This window comes from Nuphar pumila, chromosome 13 (assembly GCF_984573655.1).
Source record: "Nuphar pumila chromosome 13, dmNupPumi1.hap1.1, whole genome shotgun sequence".
Classification (NCBI taxonomy): Eukaryota; Viridiplantae; Streptophyta; class Magnoliopsida; order Nymphaeales; family Nymphaeaceae; genus Nuphar; species Nuphar pumila.
Window position 1 is genome coordinate 78,934,483 of NC_143261.1, and position 16,229 is coordinate 78,950,711.

The following is a 16,229-nucleotide window of genomic DNA, read 5'->3' on the forward strand; positions in this document are numbered from 1 at the left end:
TGTAAGATACACGCCCATCCAATCAAAGCCCATGATAGCCCATAGCATTTCCCTATGCTTAGGCCTCACTGAAGGCGATCCATATGGCATTAGTATCAATGATCCAATACATGGCAGAACATTGCCTACAATATGGTTCATAACAGTGTCGATCACCACATTCTGCAAAGACCGGGTGCTAAAACCAACCCAGTGGCCGGAATATTATCTGTGGAGAGCATACAGGGTCCTTAACAAAAAAAAAACAAAAGGGTATCATCGGTCGAGCATTGGGTTGCTGAGTAATTCTTCAAAGGCTTGCTGGAAAATGCTGGTTTATGTTCAGTTATTGGAAATTTCTGTGAGTTGGCCTTATTAGTCATTTTTTTTTTATGATTGATTTTTGTTTACTCCCATGTTAGCAGCTTGGTGGAGGTGTTGTATGCTAAACATATCATGTTGTGAAGGTAATTCTAGTTGTCTTTCTAGAAGTAGAAATTACTGAGAATTTAACTTTCTGAATGCATCTAATATATGCTTTTGGGTAGTATGAGCGTGGAATATGAGGTGAGTTCATTAATCATAACTTCCAACTATTGCATTCCGGATGTCAGCATAATAATGGATCGTTTGGGGGTTCGAAAGTTGGTATCAAGCCTTTGGTGAATATGCTGGATGCATATTTTAGCATGTAATTATGCCTTCATACCTTATATTTTGCACTCGGTATATCATTATCTGCTATAAATATCACATTGGCACTCAATGGCCACAGCATGCCATCCATAGCCTACCCCCATCATATTGTAGGATAACATCACCCACTTGTTTTTTTACTCCATACCTTCACTACCACGCCTCCACTTTCCACTGTTGTGCATTCATCAGTAACATGGCCCCTTGTAGGTAACACCATCCCTATTTTCAGTTGCATCATTACAGCATTACCATCACCTAAGCCTCTGCACTAAGACATTCCATACCTCTGGTGCACAAAATATTTCCCTATTAGGAATAATTATGATCACTCATTATTGCTGCATATCTCACAAAGCCCCCTTTACAGCCCTGTGCAGCAGCCCGGCCATCAGCTGGCTGTGTCCCTTCTCCCCAGTTGCTCCTCGTGTCACCCTACACAAGTATGCATCTAGTTGCTGTATTTACAGTTTTTCCTTCCCTGCTACACTCTTTATGTCCACTGTGTAAAGCATATGCACAACATCTACCTGTTGAAACACCACAACACCTATTTGTTGGAATACAATAACATTTGCCATGCTTGCCACTTGTGCATTTTCACCGATCCATTCTCTGATTACCTTGAGATCCAACCTCCATCAGATCTCTATGCCTTACCATAGCTCCCACAGTAACCTCCACCTATCAAAAGACCATTATAGCAGCTACCTGCTAAATGGTCCTGTTGTTAAATCTGTTATTCACCATTATTACAACGATATCACTCATTGCTCACCATCATCTGTAACTGCGCCCACCTCACAGTATTTTCCCCACTGTCGAAGCATCTGTTCACTTCATCAATGTCCAGTTACATCCCTGCAACCAGCAGCTTCACATCCATTTTTTCCAGCACGTTCATTACCTGCAAGTATCATCTCCCCTGTCCAACACTCGATTCTCATACTGAACCAGCCTCCTACAAATGAATTTCAGCAGTAAGCCTTGTTGTTGTGCTAGAAATGGGTCAACATCAGGTGCAAGTGCCTGCGAAAGAAAGCACCAGTTCCCCAAAGGAAAATATACTGTAGTTTCTCTGCCTTCTCCAATATGGGTATGTCAATCATGATGTGGTACAGACCAGCAGCATAACAAGGGCCTCAGTTATTGATCCTCATCCAATTTTCATACCATCTTCCATGCATTCTATGCTTACAGCAGCATATGTACACAACATTTGCACATTATTTTCTTCTCCTTCGGCACTTACATCACACACTTTCACTATGATTCATTTCCAGCACCCTCATCCACACACATCACCACCCATGCTGCATATATGTAAATATATATATATATATATATATATATACATAAATATATATATATATATATACACCTATGCATACATATCCATATATATATATATATATATATATATATATATATATATATATATATATATATATATATATATATATATATATATGACACGCGCACCATTTCGTAAGAGGTAATTGATACTAAGTTGATGATCTACATCAATGGCCATAGTCAGGGTGTGGACAAAACTTAGCATTTTTATCTTTTACAAAATAACACTGGATCTACACTGGACCCATTTTCAAAATTCATCATATTTTCCTAAAATATTTTCTTCTTTTATTAGAATTTAACTTAAAATTAACTCAAAATATATACCAATGGCCATAGTCAGGGTATATTGAGGGTTAATTTCATTTTAAATTCTATAAAAGCACTAAAAGGTATTTTATCCTTCATTTGAATTTAGATATGACTATTATATAATACATTCAATGACCATAGTCAGGAGTGTATTATATCATTAATCTTATTTAAATTCATTTGAAGAATGAAATATGATTTTTCAAATTCCAATTTCAAACTTATTCAAATTCATTCATCATATATGATAGAATTGCATCATATTTTCAAAACTTCCTTTTCAAAATTCCAAGTGATTCTTCTTCTTAAATCAAATCTTATCCAAATCCAATTCTATCTCATTTCAAAGATTCAAAATTCAATTTCAAAGTCCAACTTAACTTTGAAATTCCAAAATCATTTTATATTCAAACTTCAAATTTTCACCTCAAATCAAAATTCAAAATTCAAAGTTCAAAGTTCAATTTAACTTTGAAGTTATCTTCTGATTTCAAAATCAAGTTCATCCCCTCATCTTCAATCAAGGTTTGGATTTGAATCTCAAGTTTAAATTTGGGTTTCTAAAACCCAGATCCATCTTTAAAGGTCCTATTTGGACTCTTCATAATCCGAATCCAAAGTTAAATCCTAAATCTCAACTTGGATTCTGATTTCCAAGAATGAATCCAACTTTCCCTTTGGATCTCAGACCTTAGATCCACATTCTATTTTAGATCTCAGATTTAGATCCAAATCCATTCTAGGATCCAGAACCCAATTCTACTTCGGATCTTAGACTTCAGATCCAATTCCATTCTAGGATCCAGAACCCAATCCTACTTTGGATCTCAGACTTCAGATCCAAAGCTATTTTAGGATCCAGAACCCAATTCTACTTTGGATCTCAGACTTCATATCCAAATCCACCTTAGGATCCAAAAACCAATTCTACTTTGGATCTCGGATTACAGATCCAAATCCCATTTAGGATTCAGAATCCCATTCTACTTTGGATCTCAGATTTCAGATCCAACTCCATTTTAGGGTCCAAAATCCAATTCTATCTTGGATCTTAGACTTCAGATCCAAACTTCATCTTAGATTCTAAATCCTGAATCCAATTCCATTCAAAATCTCAGATCCAAATACTATCTTGATTCCATTGTCATTTTAGATTTCAAATCCCATGCCTATTTTCAGATTCTAAAATCCAGAATTCAAATTCGAATCTCAACTCAAATCTTAAACTTTGGATTCAAATTCCATGAAATTCCAACTTTCAAAACAATTCTATTGCTCAATTCATTTTAGATTTCCCACATTTTCTTCTAATTTCAAAACTTCAAAGTTAGAATTCAATTCCATTCCAAATACTCATCCAAGTTCAAACTTCCAAATTCAAAGTCCATTTATGACTTTGAAATTTCCTTTCTTATCTCTTTTTCTCAGTTTCAAGATCATCTCTCTCAAGATCCAAATTCATTTTCCTAAGCTCTGATTATTCTAAAAACTTAGAACTTTAAATCTTAAATTCTAAGTTAGAAATCATTTCTTCACTTTATCAGATTCATCTTAGAAACACTTGGGAATTCTTCAAAACATTTTCAAAAAGAGCATACATCTTTGCATTTCGCACAAGCATGATTCTTTGTGCATTTAGACTTAGAATAAATCCTTAGATAATATTTAGGCAAAACAAAAGGCATTAATTCGACCCTTGGTTCGATTACCCCTGGTAAAGGCGCCAGGAACGGTCGAACCTCGTACCGACGAGCGGATCCCGTTTCCCAGTTTTCCCGTAAATATTTCAAAAACGGAGGCGAGTTATTTTAAATATTTTCAAAATTAAGGTCAAGTGAGACCCGCAAAAGAATTCCTCTTCTCTTCTCTTCTCTTCTTTCTTTCTTTCCATCTTTTATCTTTCTTTTCTGCCTTTTATTTTCTTCCCTTCAAAAAGGAGGAAAATAGAGATTATAAAAGGGAAAGAGAAGGAAGAGAGAGAACAACGAGAGAGGAAAAATTTTGCGATGATCACACCACCTTCCTCTCCACAATCGTGTGGAGGAGGAGAGAAGTCTATTATAGAAAAATCCTAACTTCTAGACTCCTAATTCTTAACTACATCGATTTTTTTTCAAAATTTTATTTTAGTGAGATAATTAAGTTTGACTTTTCAACATTTAATTTCATCCATATGACTCGTGTAAACTCTTTTAGAAGTGTGGGATGTCTCCTTTATTTATAGCTTTAAAATGTTTAATTTTAAAGTTTTAATTATCCCTTTTTTATTTTGTTTATTTTTTTTAATTTAAAACTAGAGGAGAATCTAATCCATATGGACTCTTGGATCCAAATGGGGATCCACATTGGACATCCCCTATGAGGGTCCAAAATATATCTATTAGATCCAAATAACATTTTGAATTGGATCCAGAACAAACTGCACTCTTGATCCAACTTGGATCCAAATATCAATCTTGGATCCATAACCAAAGTTCAAGAGCCAAACCACACCAAACTCATAAAATCTTCATAATTTATCATTTTCGATTATTCTTGAAATATTATTCATATCTTGAGACAAAGATTCATAATTAATCTAAATAAAAAAATCATGAATATCAAGAATATCACAAATTCAAAAATTTCAAGAAGATTAAGAAAATCAAGAATGCAGAATTATAGTCATAATCACATCAATACTCCATCATAATTCATTTTAATTTATCAAAAAAAATCTCGAGTTTTACACAGACCATATAAGGCCTCTTTTCTCCTTTGACTTGATAGATATGACAATGCACATCAAGGAGCTTATTTTTCAAACTCCATACCTAATCTTCGTATTAATAACTTTTGACATCTCGAATATGGATCCAAAGAGGTGACTCCATGTAACGCCCTAAAATTTATCCAATTTTTCAAGCATTTTTTTTAAATCAATACACAATGAAAATAATCAAAATAAAGTTAAAAAAAACTTGGGCAATTACAGATAATTACACCTTCAACTGTAACGCCCCAAAAACTTAACCCAGAAACACCGGGATTTTTTCTTCTTTTTATACAGCAAAACCATTTTATAAGTCATGGTTAAACGAATGGAGAGATACAGGTAAAAAGATCTTCAAACAATCGACACATCCTTTATTTCACTTCAGTTCATGAACTTTACAAAAGTATATTTACAAAGAATGAATCCCTGATGGCATATCAGTTACAAGTTGGCCAGGGAACCAGTAGATCAAACAAATATCGAAACCTCTCCTGTAACCGCTTGTGGTGACTACTCAGAACCTGAGAATGTTAAAATAAAATAAGAATTAGACTACCACGTCTAAGCAGAAATTTTGTACTGATAATGCAAGTATATCATGAATCCAGTATGTGGTATGAGTGTCATGGTGGATCTTTAGTGTATATCAAGACCAATAAGCACTATATAACAAAGATCTAAATTCATGTACATGAGCAGGTAAGCAATTATGTAACCATAACAACTATGTCACATTAATATGCAAGTGACCAGTTATTTAGCAATAACAAATACGCAACGTTGATAAGCAGGTGAGGTATGCCACAGTCAATGTAATAATATGTACACTTTCAGATAACAATTTAATTACCTCGTATCCACCAAGTCAAGATGTTTAATTATATCTCTCTAGTGTCTCCACTAGTTGTGACGCCTAACTCTTCTAAATGATGTTTAATTATCTTATCCCGTGGGTACACACAGACACAGGTGACCATCTCAGAAGAGAACGTTCGGGGGTATATTATTTCAGATAATTTATTAACCCGAACATTCTAACGGAGACTGAATCTCCAAGGGAGCGACCAACAGCCGAGAGAATCTCCCAAGGGCTCAACTCAAGACAGGATGCATCCCTAACCTCTGCAGAAGATGTGAAACTACCACCTAAGACACATAGGTAGTCCTGGTCCCTAACTCCAAGGACGGGGACCCACGAGCCACTTCACGCTCAACACCAAATACAAGTCCTCGAAGTCTTGTACCACCCATCCTCTCTAAGGTAGGTCTCAACTGAGTAATTGGGTTTCATTAATTTATTTATTTTCTCTAAGTTTAGAACATTTCCACAGCTGCCATAACATTAAACCACATTCTTAGTAATACACACACACACTCAAACATTGAGACCCAATTTCCTTGTCATGTGATATGTTCATTGTTCACCATATACTAAACATGAATACCCATCATAGGTATTTATCCGTTAAATATAACCCAGCTGCTCTGTTAATAAAAGTATCACATACTCCCACCTATTGTTCTAACTAAATTATCCCAACTAGATGTCTTTTAACAAAAACCAGAACAAATCAGATATCCTAAAATTTGTGTTAAATAATTTTTAGCAGACAATTGTCCGATATAGATTATAGTTAGGCGGAAAAAAAAAATACATCGATATGGTGTAAAAGAAACAAGACAATTCATGCACAGAGAGGCAATATACCATTGACAACATGAGTGAAAGTCAAGAATGATCAGAAACCACTAGTCCTAAAGATAGCCTTGCATGCAATGTGAAATAATATACAGTTTTAATGTGTTGTATGAATCACTCAGTATGGGATACGTAAGACTGTTCAAGCAAGATATAGTCCCTCAATGAAAATAGGTTCACTATTGTTTCCCTTTCATAATACATTTTTTTTCAAAAGAAAAATCCAAAATCTACAGCAACCCACGAAATTATGGCTTATAAAACAAAAATGGAATCTGATACAACATATACAGATTTTAGTTAATCTGGAATCCGACACAGGCAATAAGAATCCAGGTTTATTCAAGAAATTAAAGGAATCTATGTTAGGTTGTCCATATTGAATGGAAATCATCCGCCGACAGATTCAAGACACTCTGCATTCACATATTATTTAGAATCCAACGCAATAGGTTAAAAGAAATCAATCTAACCAACATCATATATGATCAAGAACCATTACGCCTAAGAGAAAAACAAAACAAATCTGAAACCCATCTGATTAAAAACATATACGATCAAGAAATCAATGTATTCTAGAGAATGAATCAAATCAGGAAATAAATGACCCCCAAACCATCCGATTTCAAGATTTAGGGCTTATCAAGAAAACCCCGAAATCAATTTGATTTGGGGATTTGTGGTTTAGGGTTAGGAACGAAAGCATCTTCCCTTCCCAATGATATCGTTACCCTTACCGGTAACCCCACGACACAGTGTTGGATTTTCCGACAACCAAGAACGGATTAAAAATCTCGTACATGCGATAATAATCGAGGTTTCCCTTGACCGACCCAACCCCAACCTGATTCAGTCCACACCCAACATAATCAGAGACAGAATCCTACCTTTTCTTTTCCGTCGACGAACGAAGAAGAACAAGGCTGACGACTGAGCTCAGGTACCTCCAAGATCGTGCTTCTTGCTGCACTCTGATGTTGTAAAGGAAAAAGGAATGAGAGGCGAGAGGTGGGAAAAATATGGAAGGAAAGGTGCATGAGAGCCCAACCCTCTCCACCTACCTCCTTTATAGCGGCGACCCTCCCCTCGTCACCGATGAACTAGGAGAGTCGGTTACCATGTTGTAACCCATCCCCTCCCCCGATCTCTGCTATTTGCACCCTTAGGCAAGAATCGTGCCCTAGGCACGATTCTTATGCTCGAATTTTAATTAAAAGGGGAACGGGTCCGGGTCCGGGTCCGAACCCGATAACCCACCGTACCGGATCTACTCTAAAGTGGATCCAGGTCTGTAATAGGTTATGAACCCATTCCAACTGGTGAATTTTAAAGTGGATCCATTGACGTGGGTTCGAAATGGCCCCACTTGGGCAAATTCTTAAGCGAATCCATTTGGGTCCAGGGTGAATTCGACCCAACTCATACGATTCGTACCTTATTGCCTACTCCATTTGGATCCAGTGAAGGAATCCAAAACCCAAATCTCCCTATTTTTCGTAGTTATTACATCCTCACCCCCTAAAAAAAAAAATTCGTCCCCGAAATTTACCTAAGAAAAAAAAATGAAACTTTAGTCGAACAGATTGGGATACTTCTCCCTCATACTAGCTTCAGGCTTCCATGTGCTTTCCTCTATACCATGATGTTGCCACCTCACCTTGACGAAAGGAATGACTTTAGATTGTAAGGCTCGCTCGCTTCTTTCCAGTATTTCCACCGGCTTTTCATCCATTGTTAGGTCTTCCTTTATATTCACATCCTCATACTGAATGACATGAGACGGATCATGTAGATATTTTTGCAACATCGAAACATGAAACACATTATGTATTTGTGCATACTGGGAAGGTAAAGCGACTTGATATGCTGTTTCTCCAATCCGTTCCAGAATCTCGAAGAGTCTCATATATCTCGGACTTAATTTCCCCTTCTTACCAAATCGAAACACACTTTTTGTGGGCGATATTTTCACAAAAACCCGATCTCCCACACTAAAAGTAAGTTCTCGACGCCTCCGATCAACATAACTCTTTTGACGACTCTGAGCGGATGTTAATCTATCTCGAATCATTTTGACCTGCTGAGTATAATGTTGTATTACGATTGGTGGTTCTAAAGAACGTTCACCCACTGCATCCCAATAAATCGGTGATCTGCAAGGTCTTCCATACAAAGCTTTAAAAGGAGTCATACCAATACTTGCATTGTAACTGTTATTGTAAGCGTACTCAGCCAAAACCACATGCTTATCCCATTCGCCCTTCCAATCCAGCATACATGCTCGCAACATGTCTTCGAGCGTTTGAATAGTCCTTTCTGATTGACCATCGGTTTGGGGATGAAAGGCGGTACTTAGGTTCAACTTGGTACCCAAAGCTTGTTGTAACTGACTCCAAAACCAAGAAGTGAACCTTGGGTCACGATCCGATATGATTGATACAAGTACCCCATGTAACCGAACAACTGTGAACACCCCAAAATTTTCAAAAGTTTGTAAATATTACCTTTTTGCCCTTTGCCCCCATTTTCTGAGTAATTGAGTCACTTTTAAATCTAAATTTCAGCTTATTTCTCAAATTTTACTGAAATTAAATTTATTATATATATATCTGACTCGATTTCGGATCCAGATCCGATATCAGAATCCAAATCTGAGCTTTGTCATCCAAATTTTAAAATCAAATTCTTAAAATTACCAAAATAACCTTTTGAAAGGCTCAGACAGTTCGTCTGGTATCTGTTTGGATCCATTACGTTATATTCCTCGATTCGAGGTTTAAAACTCGACTATTTTCTCAAAACTTGGATTCAAACCCGTTTTCTGAAGAATTTTTTTCAAAAATAACCTCCGAATTCTCAGAAAACCCTTCTTTTGTAAATATTTCCAAAGTTTTGCAAAAATAGTTTAGAAACCCCATAGTTTTAGAGTGTTATTTTCAAAAAATATAAAAAAATTAGAAAATACAAAAAAAAAATTATATATATATATACAAAAATACAAAGAAAAGAAAAAAATAAAAGAGATAGTTTTGAAGACCTCCTTTTGAAAAACATCTTTTAGCTAAAACCATTTTTTTGAAAAACTTTGAAAAAAGAACCACCTATTTGAAAATTCTTTAAAAACAAGGAATCGTCCTTTGATAAAAGCTTTTAACGCAGATTTTTTTTTAGGGTTACAGAAACCCTCTCTCTCTCGCACACTCTCGGCCTTCCTTCACGAAGCTTCCTCCATCGTCTTCCTCCCCTCTCGCTACATCCCCCTCATCAGCTGTCGATCTCTAACCTCTACCCTTCCCGAATCTTCTTCCCCCTCTTTAAGAGGGGCACGATGGGGAAACCTTGAGCCACCGCTTCTCACCCCCGCACCAACCATCTTTTTCCATTCTGCATACCGCTCTCCACCCCAGCATCCCTCTGCTCTTTTCACTATCCATTCCTCACCCCTCCTGGCTTATTTCTTCTTCCCCTTCAGCAAAAGGGGGGGGGGGGTCTCCACAGTACGAAGAGAGGAAAGGCTTCCTCTTCTTCTTCAGGACATCCACAGCACTACAGGTAAGTAAGTGTATCCCCTTCCTTTCGATTTTTTTTTCTTTTTCTGCAAAATCCTTTGTATCTCCTTTTCATTGATTCAAATCTTTTCCCTTTGGTAGTATCCCCTTTCCCTTCTGTTTTTCTGATTTTTTTTCCTTTGCATTTTCTTATTTCTGCCCCATCGGAGCACCCGTGATCGCATTGGTTTGCTTATAGCAAACCAATCTGTCCGATATTTTTTTTTTCTATTCTTTTCTCTTTGGTCATTTCTCTTACTGTTTTCAATCATTCGATATATAGGATTTCTTATTTATGTTTCTAATCCCTCCGCCCCTTTTCTGTTTTGATTCACACGTTATATCATATATGATCAATCGACATTTGATCTCTCGTCCCCATATTCCATGGATGTTTTGCAGTTTACATTTTGCTTTTATGCTAATTTTTAGTTTATTCTTAATTTTATCTGATTTTTCTGGCTCTTGTCGTAATTTCCAGTTTGCATTTAATTCTATTTTCCTTTGATTTTCGAATCTCTGACAACTATCCTTTTATATTAGATTTACAACCTCTATGGTGCTTCAGCATTGTTTGAAGTTCTCCATAGTTCTCAGCACACCAGATCCACCTCAATGCCACATTAATGGAATAATTAGATTCCTACATTTTTTTTAATTATATTTTCCCTGGTTTATATCCGACTGTTTGGCTGCTTTGGATCTTCAATGTCTGATGGTGCTTTGTTCATCTCATCCAGCATATATCCTCTGTTTACTGCATTCTTAGTAAATTGATGAATCACGATATCTTCTTTCATACACAGAAGGTGTCTCTGTGTAATATAACTTTTACTTCTGTTCACCATCACATTTTTTTTACTGTAATATTGAAATTTCACTAGATACCATATTGATCGGTGTCTCTGCTGATGATGCAATGATTTTCAGCATATCCGATGAATCAACTGCTCTTATATTTAGTTCGTTTATGCAAACATCAGTATCTCTGTGTATGCTATGATCGGTAATTTGATAATTCAGGCTTGTTGGGCTATGCTGGAAAATTTCATATCTGTTTAAGGTTAAGTAGCCTCATATGATGTTGTTGTTAAACTATTTAACCTTCTTATAATCAGTGCTTAATACAAATTGGTAGCATCCTGGTCACGACCAGGGAGCGAAATTTCTTGTTCTCATGAATCCTGTTCTTAGAAATCTAGGCACCAGCTTCAATTGTAAGTTATTGGCAACCAACTTTGTTACGGATTAAACTCTCACGTATTCTAACATTTCCAAGTTGAAGAGCCTGTCTTCGAATTGTAAGGGAGCTCAGTGACCATTGTGTGCAATAAATAGCCATGATAAGGTTAGTAAATCTGGTCATTAACTAAACTTTATTTTGATTATTTGCTAGAACATCCAGTCTACTCTAAACATTTATATATATGTGTTGTCATCTCTTCTTTGTGGACGTTGCTGATTCAAAAATGGATATCTTGGATTTCTTAAACTCGAATGTCGCTTTCAGGTTTTTTTTTTCCTTTTCATTCAAAGTATCTTATTTACTTTGAAATAGCAGTATCACTACTGCTACAATGGTTAAGGAAGGTCCATGTTTAAATTGATCTTGACCTGCAACACAGAGCCATAGATTGCACTGGTTGCAACAATTGGTTTGCTGCAATGAACTTATCTCAACTGTGATGACCAATCAATAATTATTTGATTTTGTTTTTCTTGTAACTATTCTTCTACTTCAACTTCTTATTCAATTGCGGTTACTTCTTTTGCCTCATGGCTTTCATCTTTCCTGCACAATCTTTTTGGTTATATTGTTTCCTCTTTCCTAATATGATTATTGTGTTTTAGTCCATCTATCACATGTGTAAATCCATTCATCTCACCTGTGTATTCTTTGTTGCTCTTCCTGCAAACTGACAAGCATTATTCTCATAGGATTTTAGAATTTATGAGTGTTATGCATGTGAGCCCTAACATTTTGTGGTTATCAAGCTTGATTCCTCATGCATATGGTCTCAGTTTGCAAGGTCATCATTAGCATTTTCTTCTTAAGATGCTTGATGTAGCCAAATTATTTTTCTAACATCCTGGAACTTTTGATGTAGGGTGGTTTACGCTCCTATGTATGTGACAAGGGCATGTCTCCACCTGGTACAGTACATTATATGTTTCATAATTTTGGTAAAAAAAAAATTATACAGAAATATTTTGTTTATTATGAATTTGATGTTCATTTTAATACATTCAAATGTTCTTGTTCCCCCTGAGTCCTCTGCAGTTTGACACTAGATTCAACAGTCTTTTGCAAATTAGTAGTGCACATCCTGGAACACTATTATTATGTTGAAATTAGACAAATAAAGCATGTGGTCATCAAGTAGAAATATTACCCTATAAAACCTCCGACTGAATTTGTGTCCATAATGAAACCATAAATCACTAAAAGTTGTTAACCAAAGAGGCTGGAAAACAGAACAAGTTACATTGATCACACCTCAAGGTTGTGATAATTCAGGGCGTACTCTCAAGATGGTGAATGAACAGGTATGCTTTTTGGTTGAAAATTTTGAAAAAAAAAAAAAAAATTGCTTTACCGATATTGTACATCCTAATAAAAATTTCCAGTTGTATATCTCCTGTTCTGTTATATAGAGTTTGAAAGGTTTGTATGTCACCATATCCTTTAAAAAGTTGCATTCTTAGCATGGTGAAGTTCAAGCTGTATAACCATCATGATTTGCCTTGTTATGTGATTTCTTGTGTGCACTTAAAAAAATGTCTCATGGTGAAAAGTTTATGTTGGTTTTGCCTTTGTTTTTAACTTTGCTTCCTGCAAACCTGGTATTTTTGGTATTAGGAAAAATATTTGGACAAAAATTCAGGATAAGCAAAAGGGGTTATTGCCTTAGAAAGTATACTGGTTATTACTCGTGCCCATTGTTATCATTGTCAAAATGAAATAGTCAGGTTGACAACCCTCCTCGGGTTTCTTGTATACAACAATCTGCAAACATTTTGCATAAAAACTACTTTGCAAACACATTCCTCAAAAGATATTTTATCAGCTTTAGCACTATCCTCACTTCCAACACACCATCTCGTACCTACACTATCACCTCACCTTCAGCACCTCTACACTTCCACTGTCTGGCCACCAGCATCTGCTCCACCTGTCTTCTTCACCGCTGCGGTTGTCGTCCCCTTTTGTGCATCCACACTAGTTTTGTAAACTAATGTAAAGTCCTTCTTTTCATAGCAGTTCAAGGAACTGTTGTGACTTCACACTTTCTACAACGGTTCAATGGATTGTTGGGAGCTTCATCTCATACCCTTCTCCATTAGTATAAGGTGTGGCACATGCTTTCTCATATACATTTCTTTATAGATCTATGCATCATCATTAGGCAAGCATATATAGATTTCTCCATTTGCATATAGGCAAAAATTTTTGCATATATGCAGGTGCATATCACATATACATATCATATATGAGTGATATATATGCATGAATATCATACTTAGATGCATATCCTTCTCATTAGCATAAGCCTAGTTCTGTGCATATTCATTTTCTTCATTAGCCTAGGCATGACTATATGCATGTGGGTCTTTAACATGGTATATTCTTTTATGTTTTTGTGTTTTGCCTTGTGCTAACTCTGTTTTGCAGGAAATACATATAAAATGTTGATCTCCTCCTTAGATTAGGGATTTGAACTTCAATTCCAAACATAATAGTTAGATGATAATGATAATTTTACATTTCTAGCATAGATCAGAATGTATGAACATGTAAACATCATAAATTATCTGTTTTCATGTCATTTTTCTCCTTTATTTCAAAAATTCACGAATGGAAACACGAATGGCATGTGCACCATTCTACTAAGAAGTAATTAATCTTAAGCAAATGACCCACATTGATGGCCATAGTCAAAATGTGGACAATGCTTAAGGTTTTCATCTTTTATGAAATAACACTAGATCTACACTGGATCTTCCTTCAAAATCATCATATTTTCAAATATTTTTTTCCTTTATTAGAGTTTAATTTAAAATTAACTCAAGATATATATCAATGGCCATAGTCAGGATATATTAAGAGTTAATTTCATTTTAAACTCTATAACGGCACGAGAATGTATTTTATTCTTTACTCAAATTTAAATAAGATTACTATATAATACATTCAATGACCATAGTCAGGAGTGTATTATATTTTCAATCATATTTCAATTCACTTAAAGAATGAGGTATGATTTTCAAAATCAAATTTCAAATTCTTTAATTCATTTCACCATTTAGGATAGAATTATATCATATTCTCAAAACATTCTTTTTCTAAAATCAAGTGATTTTGAGATATATTCTTAGGATATCTTCTTCACTTCTTAAATGAATTTTCAAACTCTTATTCTATTCTCAGATTCTAATTTCAATTTTGAAATCCAATTTGACTTTAGAATTTCAAATTCATTTCTATATTCAAAATTCAAATTTCAAAATCAATTTCAAAGTTCAATTCAACTTTGAAGTTCCAAATTCATTTCTAGGATCAAATTTCGAAATAAATTTCAAAGTTCAATTTAACTTTGAAATTCCTGATTTATCTCCTGACTTCAAAACTCAAGCTTTAAAATCAAGCCCATCCTTTTATCTTTCAAAAAGTTCTATCTAAAGATTGAGTCTTGATTCTCAAATCAAAGTTTTGAGATTGATTCTGAATCTCAAAAATTCGATTCTTCCTAAGTTTTAAATTCAATCTGGGTTTTCAAAACCCAGATCCATCTTCAAAAGCCCCATTCGGACTTTCAAAAACCAATTCTAAAATTAGAACCAAATTCCATTTAGGATTCCAGAATTCAACTTCATTTTGGGTCTTAGACTTCAGATCCAAATCCATTTAGGATTCCAGACTTCGGATCCAACTCCATCTTGGATCTCAGACTTCGAATCCAAATTCATTTAGGATTCCAGATTTCAAAACCAAATTCCATTTCCAGATCCCATTTGAACTTCTTAAATCCATTTCTATTTTTTAATACTATTTGGATTTCTCAAATCCATCCTGATTTCAAACTTTAAATCTAGAATTCAATATCACTTCAAATTTCATCTCCTCTCCTAAATCCAGGTTCAAAATTCAAATTCAAAGTCCATTTCTGACTTTGAAACTTCATTTCTTTTCTCTCATCTTCAAAATCATTCTCCCAACTCTGATTATTTCAAAGACTTAGAACTTCAAACATCTTTTTCAGATCTATCTCAAGTTCTAAGTTAGATTCCACTATTTATCATTTCTTCATTTTCATTATCACATTCACTTCATTTTCACTTGGAAAAAACTCATATTTCTAAATCATTCTTTTCAAAAGAGCATACATCCTTTCATTGCACAAGCATGACTCTTTGTGCATATTAGATTTAGAATAAATTCTTCGATAATATTTTAGCAAAGCAAATAGGCATAAATTCGATCCTTGGTTTGATTACCCATGGTAAAGGCGCCAGGAACGATCGAACCTCGTACCGATGAACGAGCCCCGTCTCCAAATTTTCCCGCAAATATTTCAAAACGGAGGCGAGTAATTTTTCTAAATATTTTTCAAATTAAGGTCAAGTGAGACCTTCGCAAAAGAGTTCATTTCTCTCTTCTTTTCTCTTCTATCTTCTTTTTTGTCTTTTATTTTCTCCCTTCAAAAAGGAGGAAATAGAGGCTGAAAAGGAAAAGAGAATGAAGAGAGAGAAATCACGAGAGGAAAAATTTTGTGATGATCACAACAACCTCTCGAATATATAGATTTGCTAGATTCTCCAAAGATTGGGCGATCCTTATGGGTAGGAAATGAGCTGATTTTGTAGGTCGATCCACTATTACCCA

The 16,229-nt window shown here is 35.3% G+C and overlaps 1 protein-coding gene across 1 annotated transcript in view; it reads right to left on the bottom strand.

Moving 5' to 3' along the window:
- LOC149818822 (Pentatricopeptide repeat (PPR) superfamily protein) overlaps positions 1-16,229 on the bottom strand; it is an 86,390-nt gene that overhangs the window by 24,631 nt on the left and 45,530 nt on the right. The gene's annotated exons all lie outside the window — the stretch shown is intronic.